General features: G+C 35.2%; 1 long non-coding RNA gene across 1 annotated transcript in view; it reads left to right on the top strand.

Annotated features, from left to right (window-relative positions):
- Positions 1–18,280, top strand: part of LOC129138306 (uncharacterized) — a 110,566-nt gene extending 92,286 nt beyond the window's left edge. The window contains exon 4 of the long non-coding RNA XR_010154592.1: positions 11,294–18,280. This is a non-coding gene — a long non-coding RNA (uncharacterized LOC129138306). The remainder of the gene's footprint in view (positions 1–11,293) is intronic.
- The last annotated feature ends 1,426 nt before the right edge of the window (positions 18,281–19,706 follow it).

Raw genomic sequence — 19,706 nt, 5'->3', positions numbered from 1 at the left:
AGTTAAACAATGAGAACACATGGAAACAGGGAGGGGAAAGTCACACAGAGGGCCTGTCGAGGGGTGGGGGCAAGGGGAGGGATAGCATTAAGTGAAATACCAAATGTAGATGATGGGTTGATGGGTGCAGCAAACCACCATGGCACATGTATACCTATGTAACAAACCTGCACGTTCTGCAGATGTATCCCAGAACTTGAAGTATAATAAATAAATAAAAATAGAAATAGAAATGGCCAAAGGATTTGAAAGGACATTTCTCCAAAAAAGACATACAAATGGCCAACTGGTATATGAAAAAATCCTCAATATCACTAATCATTAGAGAAATGCAAATCAAAACCACAATGAGATATCATCTTACCTCAGTTAAAATGGCTTTTATCAAAAAGAGAAAATAATAGATGGTGATGAGGATGTTGAGAAAGAAAATCTCTTGGACACTGTTGATGGGAATGTAAATTAGTGCCACTAGTATAAAAAACTTTACACAAATTCCTCAAAAAACTAAAAATACGTTTATCATACGATCCAGCAATCCCACTGCTGAGTGTACATCCAAAAGAAAGAAAATCTGGCCAGGCGCAGAGGTTCACGCCTGTAATCCCAGCACTTTGAGAGGCTGAGGGGGCAGATCACTTGAGGCCAGGAGTTCGAGACCACCCTGGGCAACATGGCAAAAACCCTTTCTCTACTAAAAATACAAAAATTAGCTGGGCATGGTGGTGCGTGCCTGTAATCCCCACCACTCTGGAGGCTGAGGCACAAGAATCACTTGAACCCAGGAAGTGGAGGTTGCAGCAACCCCAGAGTGAGACTCTGTCACGGAAAAAAAATAATAATAATAAAAAAGGAAGATCAATGTATCAAAGAAATGTCTGCACTCCCATGTTTATTGCAGCACTACTCACAATCGCCAAGACATGGAATTAACTTTACTACCCAACAGAGAATGCATGAATAAAGTGTGATATACATTCACGGAGAAATATTATTCAGCCATAAAAAGAATAAATTCCTGACATTTACAGCAACATGCATGGAACTAAATGTCATTATGTTAAATGAAATAAGCCACACATAGAAAGACAAATATCACATATTCTGACTCACATATGGGAGCTAAAAAAGTGAATCTCACAAAGACAGAGAGTAGACTGGTGATTACCTGACTCTAGGGTGAGTAAAGGAGTGGGGGTGGTGAATAGAGGTTGATTAACGGGTACAAATATACAGTTAGATGAAAGAAATGAGAGCTACTGTTCTGTAGATTAATCAATAGGGTGGCTATAGTTAAAAATAATCAAAATAGCACATTTCAAAATAGCCAGCAGTGAATAATTTGAATCTTTCTAACATAAAGAAAAGATAAATATTTAACATAATGGATATCCCAATTATGTTGATTTGGTCTTTACACATATATGAATGTATAAATTATTACATGTGCCTTCAAGATATGTACGTCTATTATATTTCAATTAAAAAAATTCACGAAGGCCTAAGAATAACGGCAATTAAATTCTAAACCCAAAAGATATTACCATTACCTAAGAATAAAATTCATGAAAAATCTTCTTGGGATGAGCTAGTATATAAATAACTGACATACATAAATATTTATGTATGGAAATAATACATAAATATGTGACTGAAGAGTTCTTGGATATCCATTTTTAGTTAATGCGACTTAGGAAAATTTGGAATCTGATTTTAACATAGAAAATTGGACCTAAGTTAGTTGACCACTGTCAGAAGCACAAACATATAGGTAGAAGGGTAGTCATTAGCTTAATGCCTAAAAAAGTGGAGCCTGAAGCACCAGGATTTGCTAGGATGTCTTTAACACGATCTAGGAAGAAGAGTAGCTAATTAGTAGATGACTGTTTTTTCAGGATTCAGTCTATTCCAAAGTTTTACATTTTTCTATAGCTTCTTATTCACTCCTGGGTAAAGTATAAATTTGTTAATATGTAAAAACCTTGGCATAATTTTGTCCCTGAGTACATGGCTATAGTTATTTTGATCCTACTGTGTATTTTAGATACATCCCAGACATACTGGGCTGATACATGCAATTTTCTATGCATTCCCTACTATTTCTGTAGATAATGTTTCTCCTGAATATGTTTCTCATGCTTCTGTCTTAGTTAACACCTACTAATCCTTAACACTGCACAAATAATCCCTGCTGAGAAATGTCCTTGATCCATTAGTCTGCCTAAGTACCCTCATTTTGAGATTTTATGAACTTTGTGCTTACCTCTGACGTAATATGTGTTGTAGTGAATTATATTCTCTGTGTCTGCTTTCCTACTAGAGCTGTGAGCTTCTTGGAGACATAGACAATGTTTTAATCTTCTTTGTGTTTCCAATGCCAAGTATATGGCTTGGTATATAGAAATTCAAATTGATCGTGAAAAAATGAGTGAAGAATGTCACTATAGTAAAGATGAGTACATTAGGTTATTATAACTTGTTAATAACCATTAAATTAATCTAATTAACGTTCTTGTGCTTTTGCTCTTTTCACCAAGCAAATTTCTGATTATAATTCCCTTTCCTGTGATAATTTGCCTTCTGGTAGAAAATAGTCTGCAGAATATTTAAGGCTCTTCTACCTTTGGCATTCATATTTCTTATTATAATGTGAATATTGAATTGCGATGCACTGGGCGGTTACATTTGTCCCTCTAGCTCTAGTCTCCATTTTTTTTTTTTTTTTTTTTTTTTTTTTTTTTTTTGCATTCTATTCTCTGCTCCAAGTGACTTACTTCAATGGGTTTTCTTATCTACTAGCTTCTTGTGTTGAGCCAATGGGAAGTTTCTGAAATGGATAAGAGGGAGAGAGGATTGAAGATTCAGGATATTTTTTCTCCAGCTCCCTCTCTAGTGCCTCTGGCTCACTATGACCTTTAACTAAAAATTACCCATCTTTTCAAGGTGGTCTTGTTTATAACCCTCTCCACTTCCGGAGTCTGATAACAATTCTACTTCCTTCCCCCAAGTTTTATCCAGAGGTGGTAACCGGCCTGTTGTAATTAGGCCTGGAGTAAGGTGGTATCCCATTGTGCTTTCCCTTTATTCAATCCTCAAAATAATCTGAGTCTTGTTTGTGTGTTTCTTCCTGCGACTGTACTGAGGTTTAAGTTTGCTATGCTTGGTCTTGACTAATATAGTAATTGGTAAATGGCCCTAGGAAACTGATCCTCAAAATGGAATTCTAGAGAGAAATCACTCATACATGCAAAGAACACAGGGATAATAACACATTGCTAAAGGGGATGGTGCATGGGTAATCCATGGCATAGTGTGGCATTATAATTAGCCAAATCAAATTACTAGATGGCACACGGAGGGAGAGCAAGTGGCTGTGGCACTTGGTAGCTATGAAAACAATAGTAATTATACAATGTTTTGGTTGGGGGGAGGGTCCCTGGATTTGGTTTATAGTCCTAGAGATGTGCACATAGGAAAAGCAAAAGTATGAGCTATGAACAACTACAAATTTCTGTGGAGAAGGCCCATTGGCAGTTTTGAAGGAATCCTTCATCTCACAGATTCACAGAGGATATAATACTAAAGACAAACAAGGGTTTACTGTAAACATCAATTAAATACTTAACCTTGCTAAGTATTTCACACTAACATAAGGACATTGCTGGGGAAGGAATGGGACTTTTATCTATGGAATAAGAATATTTATATAGTAGGGACAAAAAGGTACTTATCTTGTTTTGCCTCAAGGCTGTGTTGTATTTGCTCACCTATCTGATATAGTCTTGGTCAGTGCTTCTCAAATTTTGACGTGCATATGAATTATCTGTGACTCCTATTAAACTGAAGATTCAGATTCAGTGGTGCTGGGGAGTGAGCAGAGCTGTGGCCTGACTATCATCTTAATCCTTTATACCAGGGTTGTCCAATCTTTTGGCTTCCCTGGGACACACTGGAAGAAGAATTGTCTTGGGTCATACATAAAATACGCTAACACTAACAAAAGCTGCTGAGCTAAAAAAAAAAAAAAAAAGAAAATCACAAAAAAAATCATGATGTTTTAAGAAAGTTTATGAATTTGTGTTGATCTGTATTCAAAGCTGTTCTGGGCCACATGTGGCCTGTGGGTCATGGGTTGGACAAGCTTGCTTTGTACTGAAGACATTATACTAACTGAAAATGGCAAACAGAAAGTAAAAACATAAATATCCTAGTAATATAGGTGCATTGCAGAAAATGGGAGATAAATGACTAAAAAGTTCTGTGGTATGCCACATCAGTGAAATTTTTGGTAAGATAGTCCTTCTGAAATATGAGTCAAGTTATGTTACCCAACACACTGAAAGAAACACATAACTTAGTAGGCCTCTTTGGATTTTGGAACCAATATATACTGTATTTGGTCAACCTTCTCCAACTCATTTACTTATTTGGACAGGTGCCAGCATTGATTTGAGTCTCGAATAAGAAAAAGCTCTGCAACCAGACTGGTTTTTGTTCATGCCATATTGCCTTTTGGGTCTAATAACCTAGCACATCCACTCATTTTTGAAGCATTTGTGACAGACATGATTTTTGTATGAAACCCTTCCAAACCCAGATAAGAGCAATTACAGCTCAGATATCTACACTTAAGAAGTAATGTAATTCCCTTCTATTCTATCAACTATTTCCATTTGAAAAGTTTCTTCTGTCTTGCAAATGGGCTCTGATAGAAAGTGAATGCATGGCCTTGTAAAACCCCATGGCTATGTGAATCATACTGTTTAAGATGAATTGTATGTTACCTGCTTAACCCAACCATAAAATTGGATATGCATGACAGCATTACTTTATAAAATGGAAGTGGTATATATTAGACTGAGCTGAAGCTGCTCTGGGAGACATAAGTTAAAAGCACAAATGGATGGCTCAGTTTAACATGGTATCTGCTTCATTGCTTTGCCATTATGGAGAAGGAAAAAGAACGAACCTGGTTTGCTGCTGGGTGTGATTGTTATACCAGCACTAGCTAGAATTGACAGCAGCTCCCAAGAGGTTCTCTGAAAACAGTGGCTATCTATAGTGTGTGGCATGGTTCACTGCCAAGATTCAGTCCTCCAGGTCTGAAATATTCATTTCTTGGACTGCTGAGAGTCTTGGCAGCCAATGGTTCTCAGCTGACTTCCTGTCCAGGACTTTCTTTAGGTTGAATAGTCTACCCACCTAACATCATGCCCTCTTCCTGGGGGCAGCCAAGTCCAATAATTGGTCAACAGAGAGGTATATGGGCCTGTCCCTATGCCACAGTGTAGAGTGTCTCTGAACCATTCCAGCTCCAAATTCATCCATAGAATCAACTGATTTCTTGGTCGTGGCTGCATCACTACTCAAATTATCTTACTATCCAGTTGTGTGTCCATACTTCATAGCTGTTTATCTTGAGCATGTCCAAATAAACTTATTGCACACAAATACCACATTTCTAAGGGTACAGGATCTGTGACAGTAGGTGTCAGGTGTTGTGAGAGCTGGGGTGCTGGTGGAGTGTAAGTTGAACGTGGAATACATTGTAAACTAAACAACTATGCTTACTAAGTTAGGTTTTTAACCAGCTGTGGAAGCAAACTTTTGTAGCTTTTTTTTTTGAGATGGAGTTTTGTTCTTGTTGCCCAGGCTGGAGGGCAATGGCACAATCTTCGCTCACTGTAACCTCCACCTCCTGGGTTCAAGCGATTCTCCTGCCTCAGCCTCCCAAATAGCTGGGATTACAGGTGCCTGCCACCAGGCCTGGCTAATTTTTGTATTTTTAGTAGAGACGGGGTTTTACCATGTTGGCCAGGCTGGTCTCGAACTCCCGACCTTGTGATCCACCCTCCTTGGCCCCCAAAAGTGTTGGGATTACAGGCCTGAGCTTGTAGCTATTTACTGGAGAAGTAAATGGTATTACTCAATTAAAAAAAAAAAAAAAAACACTGATTACATTTCTATGCCCCTCCTTCAATTTTTTATGAAGAACATTAGTGACAGAAAATATTTCAGTATCCAGTGGAAAGTACAAGCAAATTAACATCACTACAATGATACAGTACCTTACGGTATTTGTATGCTCCATGTGTGGAGAATAAAACCTTTCTAAGTGAATGAAGGATGAGTGGATTCTAAAAGGAGAAAGAATATGCTGTTCCAGGTAATTTCTGCTTTCCCATCAGATCTGTTCATCATTCCTCTCCACCATGATCTGTGTCTTGAGAGGCTGATCTATGTAGGTTTCATCAATGAGTTGTATGGATTTCATCAATTTGTTCTCTTGTTCTCTGGCTTATGGTTGGTTTCATCCAATGAGATCCACACAGAAAATATGAGGAAGAAGTGTAGGAGTTTGATTGATTGTTTTTTTCCCCTGGCTTCATCCCTGTGGGGTTCCTTTGGGCTGACTGTCTCTAAAAAAAACTTCTTTCACTCAAGGCAGCTCTTAGGGCCCAGAGGTGTTAAGATCTCTGCCAATACTTAGTGTGTTCTTGTCATGTTTTTATACCCGTACCTTTATAAGTGTTGTTGGTTTTTTTTTTTTTGTTAAACTCTTGTTGAATTACCCTAATTTGAATGTATTTTCTATTGGGATCCTAACATACTTAAAGAACAAAAAACAAAAAAAAAAAAGAAGGAAAGAAAAAAAAAGCATTGCATTGCTTTTACGTAAGTCATCTGATCATCTGGCCTTAATAGGCAAGATTCATCTATTCATCTTCTGATCTTAACTCTACAACACAAATGTAAAATTTTGCAATCTGACTTGGTCTTCAATTTGGAATATAAGTATCTTTTTTTAATAGAAAACAATATCAGTCCTGCCACTAATATTTTTAGAGCCCTGGATATTATAATAAATGGAGGCCCACATGCTATATGTCTAATTATTAAAAAGAATGTGCATTGAGGTAACAAATATATTTTATTCTTTTGACAAAACCCTTTCATAGCAGCATGTACACCTGTGATGTTTCATATCTGCAACTTGGCAAAATACCAAAGATGAGCAAACTTCTTTATTGTACATGTCTGGTTTTCTGGTGATGGGCAGTGATGTTTGGGTAAGAATGAAATGATGATATTCATAAATCATAAAGTACATACTTATTTCATCACATTTATTTTTCTTATCTTTTTAAAGAAAATTAACTAGTTATACTTTTATAATTAAAATTTTCAAATAATTTGTGCACTATTAACAATAATGCCAAAATATTCAATTTTTTCTCATTGTTCTTATTTGAATTTGACTTATACTTTATTCTGCAAGTCAGTGGAAAATAGGATTGTTAAGTTTTTCAAGCTCAGATTTTAAAATAAGCCATAAATTTTGCATACTATGATCAAATATTGTAATGAGGTCACAATTGGTAATGTCATTTCAGAAAATACTAAACATATTTTAATCGCATAAATTTATGTCATGTATATAATGCTCCTCATTATCTAAAAGTAATATCTAGATTCATAAAATGTTTATTAAATTCTTTCTTTAAAAATTTTAATTCTGGGATATTATAAAGAACACAGAAAATAGTAAAATCGAGACTATACCTAGATCTGTAATGGCCAGAACGTAATTTCTATTAATCTTAGTTTTGAGATTATTTATGTGTGTATTGTCTCCTTCACAGTCATGCAAAAATTCTCATTTTCCTCTTCTGTCTCATATTATATTGGAATGCCATTTTGTTACATATTTCAAAGGCATTTTCTTTTGATATTAAAGAACATTCTCTCTAAAATTTTAAAACCGTAAACTTCAATCTTTTGTAAAAAGTAAAATTCACAAACTTGCATTTATTTGTTTTTGTAACTGGTTAAAATACTAGCTTTCAACAGTTCAAATCAAATAATTTTGAATGATACAAATTGAAAGTTATTATATTTCCTACCCAAAACCAAAATTTACTTCAGTCTGAGTCTCTGGTTATTTGCTCATTCATTCATTCATTCATTCATTCAGAGATGGAGTCTTGCCCTGTTGCCCAGGCTGGCCTTCCACCTCAGCTTCCCAAGTAGCTGGGACTACAGACATGCACCACCATACCTGGCTAGAGCTTCTACTCTTGCTTTTTTTTTTTTTTTTTTTTTTTGAGACAGTGTCACTCTGTTAGCCAGGCTGGAGTGCAATATCACAATCTTGGCTCACTGCAACCTGCCCCCACCCGAGTTCAAGCGATCCTCCTGCCTCAGCTTCCCAAGTAGCTGGGATTACAGGCGTGCACCACCGCACCCAGCTGATTTTTGTATTTTTAGTAGAGACGGAATGTCATCATGTTACCCAGGCTGGTCTTGAACTCTGATCTCAAGTGATCCGCCTGACTCGGCCTTCCAAAGTGTTTTGCTTATCTTTTAAAGTGCATTTTAAAAATTTTGTATATCTTAACATCACTTAGCATTTTCATCATGCCTCAAAAATTTTTTAAACTTAGTATCTTTTTTCAAGATATTACATCTTTAGACAGACCCAAAAAACCATCATATACAGTCTTTGAATTCTTTCAAATTATTTTATCGCTTCTTTGGGTCCAGTTGAGGCCTCTTGATAACAAATTCAAATTATGGGCTGCACATGACATGAAGAATGTCTCAGAATTATCAGCCAAAATTCTACTTTGTAATCTTCCTTCTTAATCAATCATTCTAATAACATTATCATAGTGTTGTCCTTCATAATCTTTCTGGACAGAAAGATTTTAAGATTTTAAGCCTTGGAAAAGGCTTAAAAACAATATTTGCTTTTTTTCAGTCCTTCACTGAAGTCAAAACCATGCATTTTTTAAAAACACCAGGTATAAAAACAGTGAAATACTCATTAATTTTAACATCTTTGTTTTCTTCCTCTGATAATTGAATTATCCACAGTTAATGTCATTTTCTGCTCGGATTTCTTCTCCTGTACAATCTAGTTGAACTAATAAATAGTATTTACTTATAATTTTTGTATAACATTTCTTCTCTCACTTTACCATCTATTAACTTAATAATTTGATTTTGATTTATCCATTCTGAGTAGTGATAATGTTTTGTTATTTTTAATACATCTTATATTTTGGCTATTTTGGTCTCAATTTCAAAATGATTTCTACTAAACCAGAAAATTTATGTTATTTTCTGTAATTACTGTGTTGTTTGTGTCTTGTAAAGCACTATTATGATTGGCTAATTATTTGCCACATAATGTATTCTTTAAGAACATCACATTTTGTATTAGGATTTATTTATATTTATTTAATACTATTGTTCATTTGCTATCTATTCAGTTCCTTTCTTTCAGAGCAGTAATTAAATGTGTTTTTCTTTTCCTGTGTAAGGGAAGTTTTATATTGTTTTAATTCGAAATCAAAATGTTTCCAGTAACAGCTTTTTACAGAGGTGATTTCAAAAATTGATTGTGAAATATGTAACAATAACCCAAACTGTAACCTCTGTACTTTTTTTTCTTTATGGGAATTAATTTTGGTGTATAGTTAAATACTAAATTTTCAACCATGTTCATTTCAATAGAAAATTTCAAACTTTTGAGTCAGGTTGTGTGTAGCTACAATCTTTTCATACCGTGAGAGGAAGGCCATAGCCATTTTCCAGAATTGTGATCTCGTAAACATAGAAAAATTGAGGTGTTGTTTTTCTTTTCTCAATTTCTTGTTTTCATGAATTTAACTTATCTTCTAAACAGCAGGCCAGAGTTGCATTTGTTGCAAATCTGATATAATTTTTTTTCTCAATTTTATTGTTTTGATCAGTAATCTATCTTTGTTGAAGTGTTAGAAATAATAGGAATTCATTTAACCTGTTTCAGTTTTGGACCTGATAAGAAAAATTGTATGATTCATCTCATTGCTTTGATCAGAAATTATACATTTTAAATATAAAAAAGCTTCATAATGTTCTGTTTATATATATATATAATGTTCTTTTTTTGTATAAATCATGCTCTACAGAAGTCTTCTTCCTTTAATTATCTTTTCTTTTTAAACATTTAGGCAATCATCCTCTTTGAAGATTTTCTATTTTATCTTTTCAGATTTTTAAAATGTTTGAAAGCTGTGCTTATTTTTTATATTTATATTAAGAAAGCAACTTGTATTCATTATCATTATTAAAGAGTTTAAAAATTAAATGTAATCATATACAGAATTTATTAAATTTAACTTTTTTTTAACATAGAGACAGGGTCTTGCTAACTTGAACCTTGAACCCCTGGGCTCAAGTGGTGCTCCCACTTCAAGCATCCAAGTAACTGGGACTATAGGCCTGTGCCACTACACCTGGATGAAACTTAACATATTTTTATTAAAAATATTATAAACACATGTAAATATAAAAAATTAAAATTATTTTTATATATGTTAAAATATATTTTTCTTCTAAAATAGTATATCTATTAAAATGTAAAGGAAAATTTATAGTTAATAAGTATGAACATTTTAATGATAAAATGTTTAAATAAAGCTAAATAATTTTGTTTTTATCTTTTGGCAAATTAAATTATATATAAATTTTTACTAAAAGAATTTGGAAAGGTGTATTATTATTAGCCATTCTAGTATTAGATATTCTAGCATTCAAATAGAATTTAGGTGAAAATGTTTTAAAAAAAGTGCTACTGTCCAAGCATATTAATTCTATACCTAGTTAGTTATATACAAATTTTAGAGCAATATAAATTGCAAAGTATAGTCAAATATTTTCCCCAGTAAGTATTACAATTGCTGCAAATACAGCATTAATTTCTAAGTACCTCACACCAATTTGGAAGACAAAGAAAAAGAAGAAAATGGTTATTTGGCATTGCTGGGAAAACACATTTTGTAATGCAAGAGTTTACTGAATATGCATTATCTGAGGAAAAAAATTGAAAAATTAATTAAATTGTCAATTTTTTTCTATGCAATGCCATTATTCAAATCCTCCTAGCATCCCATCCCTGTCTTTGCTAGTAGCACAAACCAGAGATCTTGACAACACTGAAATTCAATTGCCTATGTTTAGAGCACTGTCTCAGTCTGTTTTCTGCTGCTGCATCTGAGACTGGGTAATTTATAAAAAACAGAAATTTATTTCTCACAGTGATGGAGGTGGGGAAATTCAAGAGCAAGGGGCTGGCATCTGGTGTGGGTCTTCTTGCTGCATCCTCCCATGGTGTAAAGTGGAAGGGCAAGGTGGTTAAATACCATGTCCTCACATGGAGAAAAACAGAAGAGAGAGAACCCATGCCCCACTCCTGAAAGTTCTTTTTTTTCTTTTTTCTTTCCCTTTTTTTTTTTTTTTGAGACAGGGTCTCACTCTGTCACCAGGCTGGATTGCAAAGGCATGATCATGGCTCACTGCAGCCTCAACCTACCTAGCTCAAGTGATCCTCCCACTGCACCCTCCTAAGTAGCTGGGACTACAGGTATGCACCACCACACCTAACTAATTTATGCAAATCTTATTTATAGTGGCATTAATCTATTCATGAGGCTAGAACCCTTATGACCTAAACACTTCCTTTTAGGCCTCATCTCCTGACACTGTTGCATTGGGGAATACGTTTTTAACATATGAATTTTGGGGGACATATTTAGCACATAGCGCCTTAATGAGAAATGTTTCCTGGGCTTATTAAAGACAATATTTGGGGGTCACACCTTTTTAGAGCTGAGGGCCGAATCCTGAGAGAAGGATATGCCCATATCTTCTTTTATAACAATGTAGTGTGTGAGTATGTTTGTGGTTTCAAGGGCTCTTTAGTGGTATAAGATGCCCCCTTCTCTGTATCTAAAGGTGGTACTCCCAATGATATGCTCCTTTCTAAATCCAGTGACATTTCTATGTATTTTATTTTCTTAGCCTTTCTGTTGTCAGCAATATTACATCAATTACCTCTGTATTCTTGAAAATCTCATTTTATCATGCTCTTTTCTGCTGATCCTACTACCTAATTTTTTTTTTCTATAAACTCTTACTCCAAGCCAATGTTATACATGTTATACAATGTTATACCTAACTTCTGTCCTAGGATCTTACTCCAAGCCAGTGTTATATATGTTCTACCTAACTTCTTTCCTTGACTTTTACTCTAAGCCAGCGTTATACATGTTCTACCTAACTTCTGTCCTTGGATTGTGCTCCAAGCCAATGTTATACATGTTCTACCGAACTTCTGTCCTTGACTTTTACTCTAAGCCAATGTTATACGTGTTCTACCTAACTTCTGTCCTTGACTCTTACTCTAAGCCAATGTTATACATGTTCTACCTAACTTCTGTCCTTGGCTCTTTGCTGTTTTTATATGCTCATATCTTCAACTATTATTTGTAAGAAGATCACACTCAAAGGTGTATCCTGAGCTTGAGTATTGTATTTCTAGTTGTCTGTTGAACATCTCTTCCTGGACATCACACAAGTTTCCCAAACATGGTACTTTCAGAATTTACTATATCAAGCTCCTCCACATATTTTTAATTGCTGTGAACTTTATATCTGTTAAAGACACCACACATAGTCTTCTCACCCTGGCCAAACAACTTGCTCTCATTGTTCTTCACTTAATTTCCTGATGTTGTTATCTTGCTTTCTTGATTTCTCTTGTTTCTGTCCCCTTTTTTCCATTGTCCTCTTTTCTTCATCTTGTACATAGTAGGCACTTAGTGATCATTTACTGATATTGGCTTTCCGCCTAATCAGAACTTATTTTATATAATGACATGATAAAATGTTATAACATTGACATGCCTGGATAATTCAGTCTTTCATGGCATAACTTTTTGAAAATAATTCTTCTAGTACTTGTTGGATAACCAAACTTTTTTGTATTACCGCCATTGCTTTTTAAAATTCTTTCAAATATAACATCACAATATATTGTCAAATAATGAAATGTTTTATTAAGGCAAAACAAAAGTGCAAAATCGATACAATAAACACTGCAAATCAAATATTCTTAAAAGGTGTTATTAAGTTCTTTTACTGTAAGAGGTCTAATAGTAAAGATTTCAGGCTTTGTGAGCTATACAATCTGTCACAACTACTGAATCCTGCTGTTGTAGCACAAAAGCACCCATAGATAATACCCAAGTGAATGGCATGGTTACATTCCAGTAAAACTTTATTTACAAATATAAAATTTAAAATTTTATGTAATTGCCATGAGTCACAGAATATTATTCTGCTTTTGATTTTTATAAACACTGGAAAGTGTAAAAATTATTCTTTAGCTTGAAGGCTATACAAAAATAGAAATATGCCCAGATTTGACCCATGGGTCATAGTTTGCCAATGCCTGCTATAAAAAATAAATTACTAAAATTCAAGAATCATTATTTTTGTGATTCTTGAAGAATCCCAACAACTGAACATCAATAACATAACTTTACTTTCCCAAGGCATTACAGATTTATTGATTCAGAACAAAAAAAATTACCACTGATTATGCCAGTAGGTACTGGGTTAGTTATTTTGGAAAATGCAAAAAGATACTAGGCGCTGTCTTTCCTGCTTTAGGGATCACACTCTATTAGAGGGGAAAGGCAATGATGTAAAACAGTATAAAACAAAACAGTGTGTGATAAATGCTACTATTATAGAAATTTTTAAAAAATCTATAGAGCTCCAAGGCAGTGGTTGATTCCGATCGGGAGGAAATAGAAATGTGTCCTGATGATGTTGCTTAAGGTGAGTCTCAAGAGTGGGTAAACCATGATGGACAGTGACAGCCTGGAATCAGGGAGGGAGGCTGTGCTTTTGATGAAGGAAATAATAAGCTGATGGAGGCTAGGGATGCAAGATGGCCTCGGTTGAGGGCAGGAGTTAGTGATGGGCACACATTTTTGGGGAGTTACAAGTTTGAGAACTTTGAGATGAGAACCTTAAAATCTAGGTTAACCATTTAGCTTTTATTTTTTTCTGCAAGGAAATTCACTAAAGAAGATTAGGGAAAGAAAGATGTCAAAGATCCCATTTAAAGTTGAATTTCCTTTATGGCAGTGATTAATAAAGAATCTAATCTTATTTGGGCAATACTGGAAATTATGAAAATTGAGTTTAGATGTTGCTGTAAAATTGGTCCTTTAAAATCTATTCAAAACATTGTTTTTAAACAAAATGAAGACTGTTAATTGATCTAGAGTTTAAAATATTAATTCCTTTTTGTAGTTTTAAAATTTTGCTGAAAAACTAGAAAAAACTTCTTGAATTTGTTTCACTATCTACCAAACCTCTCATAGCTGCAGTTAGGATATTTATGCCAATGTTATAATGTAATCAATGCTACACTGAACAATCACTTAGTTTCTATCTGACTGTTTTAGTCTGCTCAGGCTGCCATAACACAATACCGTATACTGGGTGGCTTAAACAACAGTAGTTTTTCTCACAATTCTGGAGGCTAAAAGTCCAAGATCAAGGTAATGAACAATTCAGTTTCTGGTGAGGACTCTCTTCCTGGCTTGTAGATGGTTGCTCTTGACTTTGGCCTTCTTCACTCCATGTGTTACGGGAAAGGGCAACGCAAACTCTCTGGTGTCTCTTCTGATAATATTAATCCTATTGGATTAGGGCTCCACCTATACAGCCTCATTTACTCTTAAACACCTTCTCAAAGGCTCCATTTTCAAATACAGCCACACTGGGGCTTAGGGCTTCAACCCATGAATTTGGGGGAAGGGTACAGGCATTCAATTGTTGATACTCACCATATTTTATACCTGCTATGTAATAAATTCTTGGCTAGAATTCAATTTCTACTTTGTAGATCCCAAACTTTCCAAGTTCGGTTAAAAAATAACAATTCAAATTGATTGTGAATTGACTAAGTGCACACAGATAACTGTATGTGAATAAATAATTCTTCCCCTCTTCTTAATTGTACGGTGCATTTTTATCTCTTCTTTTAAATTTATATTACAAAAGAAAATTTGTCAGTTTACACATATATGAGTCTAAGGACAAAACTGAAGGCCATGGAAAAGAAAATCATGACCGGAGGTAAAAACTGAATTGCATTATAGGATTTGAATGTCTCTTATTAATCCATGGCATTTCAGAATTACATGTAATGCTATTTTAGAGTAGTTGTTTGACAAGGGCATTAGGAAGAAACGACACTCCCTCCTGATTTAAATAACATTCTTGTTTCACATTTAAAATTTATATGTGCTTTTTAAATTCTTCTGAATAAAAATTGCAGCAACTTCTTTGACATTTAATTATTGCTTGTCTGTTATATGCATTCTTGCAATGGTGCCCAGGTCAAGAGAATTAATGTACACACTTTTCAAAGAGTTCTTACTGTTAATTTCTGAGAATTAGTAACAGAACAAAGATAAATAAAGAATATTATTTTTTATCTATCTGATATTAATTATACCAGCACACATTTCATAATTCCAGCCATATTATAAAATGTAATAGTGAATCCTTGACTACAATAAGTTGTTTTTTTAAATGTTTGCTATCAATGAAAAAGAATCAATTCTTGTTTTTTTTATTTTATTATTATTATACTTTAAGTTTTAGGGTACATGTGCACAATGTGCAGGTTAGTTACATATGTATACATGTGCTATGCTGGTGTGCTGCACCCATTAACTCGTCATTAAGCATTAGGTATATCTCCTAATGCTATCCCCCCTCCCCCCACCCCACAACAGTCCCCAGAGTGTGATGTTCCCCTTCCTGTGTCCATGTGTTCTCATTGTTCAATTCCCACCTATGAGTGAGAACATGCGGTGTTTGGTTTTTTGTCTTTGTGACAGTTCACTGAGAATGATGATTTCCAATTTCATCCATGTCCCTACAAAGGACATGAACTCATCATTTTTATGGCTGCATAGTATTCCATGGTGTATATGTGCCACATTTTCTTAATCCAGTCTATCATAGTTGGACATAATTCTTGTTTAAAAGAGGGAAAAGAAAAAAGGTAGAAAAGATAAATTCTTCCTTTAAAACATAATCTATGTATTTTTATCAGAAGTTCTCTCATTTTATTTAAATTTTGCTTACTGTCTATTTTCTATTCGGAAGAGAAAATTATTCCTTCGAAATGTTGACAATGGCTGGACATAAAGAAAAAACTAAGTTTCTTCAAGGACTCAAATGCAGGGATTGACATTTGATATTGTTGATATTAGTCTGATTATTTGTTATTACCAAATAAAATCCGATGACTCTCTAGACACTTTATTTGGTTATTAAAAAATCTAAGTGGACTTTGTTGAAATCTCCAAATAAATAAGGAGCATGCTGCTGTTGATATCAGGTTTACATGATAAATATATAGTTGATAGCCAATAGCATTTGAAAATATACAGAGCTATATTTCAACAAAGGAAAGCTTTAATAATGTATCTATTTAATCACAGTTCTCAAATCATTAAATGTAGAGGAGAGGCAATAAACATAAGTTAAATAATAGGAAAATGAGAATAAGAGATTATTTTGAGAACTCTCTAAATTGTTAGGGGAAAAGTTTCTTAATGAGCTATTTTAATATTCAGATTCATTGAAGGTATTTTTTTGTTGGAGGAGTGATCTGAACTTCAAGCTCAAATCCATTATTCATGGATATTTTAAAAGACAGTAAAGTTTATTTTCAAATGTTTTTCTAAAGTCTTAGAAGGTAATTTTTTTGAAAATTTATTAGCTTTTTATTTATCATTCATATACTAATTTTATATGGGTCAAATTTATTATAAATTAATGTCATTTTTAATATTCTCTATATGTTTATAGTACTTTAGAGATTTTTCTGTAATTACATGTCTAATACATTTTACGTGTCTTTGAGCATAATATTCAAATTGCAAAATGTTTTATAGGTTTTAGACATCTATACAACTTATCTTGCTTTATGAAATAATGTTCAATATTGATCAATAATGCAATCTAGCCCTAAAAGCCTTTATTACTTAGACATAAAAGAAAGAAAATAAATAAACATTCAACTCATGAATTTAAACTATTAATATTTAGGAGAAAGTGAGTAATAAAGATAATAAAAATATCCACAAAATGTCAAATAGTAGAATTATAGAACTAAATAAATTGTTAATTGTAAATAAGCAAATTCAAGAGTTGATTTTGTTTTAAGTCAGTTAAATACACAGTTGTAGTCAATAAAAAAAGGACAAAAGCAGTTCCACCACCCCCACTTCCAAATTTTGGAAAATGAGAGGACATGTATTAAAAACTATAGAAGATAAATGTATACATTAGAAATTTTTTTGAAGGGGATGTGTTATGGAAAAATACACATTATTAAAATGAAGCCAGAAAAGAATAAAAACTAAATAGAACAATAACTATGGAAGAATATATGTATATGCTGTTTGTGTGTACACACACACACGCACACACACACAGGTTTCCAAATTGCTTTTCCAAAACTAGCATTAAACCTAATATCAAACCTTGCCAAACGCCATACAAATGAGAAAACAGCCTCAACAGTCATACTTACAGATAATAGAATAACCCTAAATTCTTTCGACCTCAATTTCACTTGCATCTGTGTGAAGAGACCATCAAACAGGCTTTGTGTGAGCAATAAAGCTGTTTATTTCACCTGGGTGCAGGTGGGCTGAGTCCGAAAAGAGAGTCAGTGAAGGGAGATAGGGGTGCGGCCCTTTTATAGGATTTGGGTAGGTAAAGGAAAAAGGGAGGTGTTCTCTGGCAGGCAAGAGTGGGGGGTCACAAGGTGCTCAGTAGAGGAGCTTTTGAGCCAGGATGAGCAAGGAAAAGGAATTTCACAAGATAATGCCATCAGTTAAGGCAGGAACAGGCCATTTTCACTTCTTTTGTGGTGGAATGTCATCAGTTAAGGCAGGAACTGGCCACCTGGATGTGTACGTGCAGGTCACAGGGGATATGATGGCTTAGCTTGGGCTCAGAGGCCTAACATTCCTGTCTTCTTATGTTAATAAGAAAAATAAAACAAAATAATGGTAAAGTGTTGGGATGGTGAAAATTTTGGGGGATGGTATGGAGAAATAATGGGCGATGTTTCTCAGGGTTGCTTCGAGCGGGATTAGGGGAGGCGTGGGAACCTAGAGTGGGAGAGATTAAGCTGAAGGAAGATTTTGTGGTAAGGGGTGATATTGTGGGGTTGTTAGAAGAAACATTTGTCATTTAGAATTATTGGTGATGGCCTGGATACGGTTTTGTATGAATTGAAAAACTAAACGGAATAAGAGAAGGAGAAAAACAGGTATTAAAGGTCTAAGAATTGGGAAGACCCAGGACATCTAATTAGACAGTGCCTAAGGAGATTCAGCATAGTCCTGCCAGCAAAGATTATTTATTTACTTCAAGAGTTAAGAGTGGCAGTTTGGGGATAGCACCAATATCAGCTGTGATGGCTTGGAGAAACAGTGTAAACCGGCAGTGTAAACAAGAGCAGGGCATGTATGAGTAGTTGAGAACGGTGAATAGGAGCATGACTAGACAGAAGATAGTAGTGATGACAAGTTTTTTGGGGCACAGTCCAAGTTGGTCTGGTGTCTGGAATGAGACTGGGTCTTAATAAAAAGGAGCATCCATACAGGAGCTCAAATGGGCTGTACCCTGTAGCATTCTGAGGACAGGCCTGAATTCTGAGAAAAGAAGGAGGTAAAAGTATTGTCCAGTCCTTTTTAAGTTGGTGGCTGAGCTTGGTGAGGTGTGTTTTTAAAAGACCATTAGTCCGTTCTACCTTTCCTGAAGACTGAGGACTGTAAGGGATATAAAGGTTTCACTGTATACCAAGAGCCTGAAAAACTGCTTGGCTGGTTTGACTAATAAAGGCCGGTGTGCTATCAGACTGTATAGAGGTGGGAAGGCCAAACTGAGTAATTGTGTCTGACAGAAGGGAAGAAATGACCGTGGTGCCCTTCTCAGACCCTGTGGGAAAGGCCTCTACCCGTCCAGTGAAAGTGTCTACCTAGACCAAGAGGTATTTTAGTTTCCTGACTCAGGGCATGTTGAGTAAAGCTAATTTGCCAGTCCTGGGTGGGGGCAAATCCCTGAGCTTGATGTGTAGGGAAGGGAGGTGGCCTGAATAATCCCTGAGGAGTAGTAGAATAGCAGATGGAACACTGAGAAGTTATTTCCTTGAGGATAGAGTTCCATGATGGAAAGGAAATGAGAGGTTATAAGAAGCAGGCTAGTGGCTTGTACTATAGCATAGCCTGCCTTTGCTGGTGTGTGGTGATTAGGCCTGGTGGAACTACCATCAATAAACCAAGTGTGATCAGGGTGAGAAACAGGGAAGAAGGAAATGTGGGGAAATGGGGTGATCGTCAGGTGGATCAGAGAGATACAGTCATGAGGGTCAGGTGTGGTATCAGGAATAATGTGGGAGGCCGGATTGAAGTCCGCACCAGGAACAATGGTAATTGTGGGAGACTCAACAAAGAGTGAGTACAGCTGAAGGAGCCGGGGAGCAGAAAGTTTATGTGTCAGGTGTGAGGAAGAAAATGGATTTTGGAAATTATGAGAGCTGTAGAGAGTGAGTTGAGCATAGTTTGTGATTTTAAGGGCCTCTAAAAGCATTAGGGTGGCAGCAGCCGCTGCACGGAGACATGATGGCCAGCCTAAAACAGTAAGGTCAAGTTGTTTGGACAAAAAGACTACAGGACGCGATCCCGGTCCTTGTGTAAGAATTCCAACTACACAGCCCTGCACTTCGGCTGTGTGTAATGAAAAGGGTTGGGATGAGTCAGGGAGAGCTA

This window comes from Pan troglodytes, chromosome 22, assembly GCF_028858775.2.
Source record: "Pan troglodytes isolate AG18354 chromosome 22, NHGRI_mPanTro3-v2.0_pri, whole genome shotgun sequence".
Classification (NCBI taxonomy): domain Eukaryota; kingdom Metazoa; phylum Chordata; class Mammalia; order Primates; family Hominidae; genus Pan; species Pan troglodytes.
Note: the sequence above shows the minus strand (reverse complement) of the source record. Positions and strands in the feature narration are given on the sequence as shown.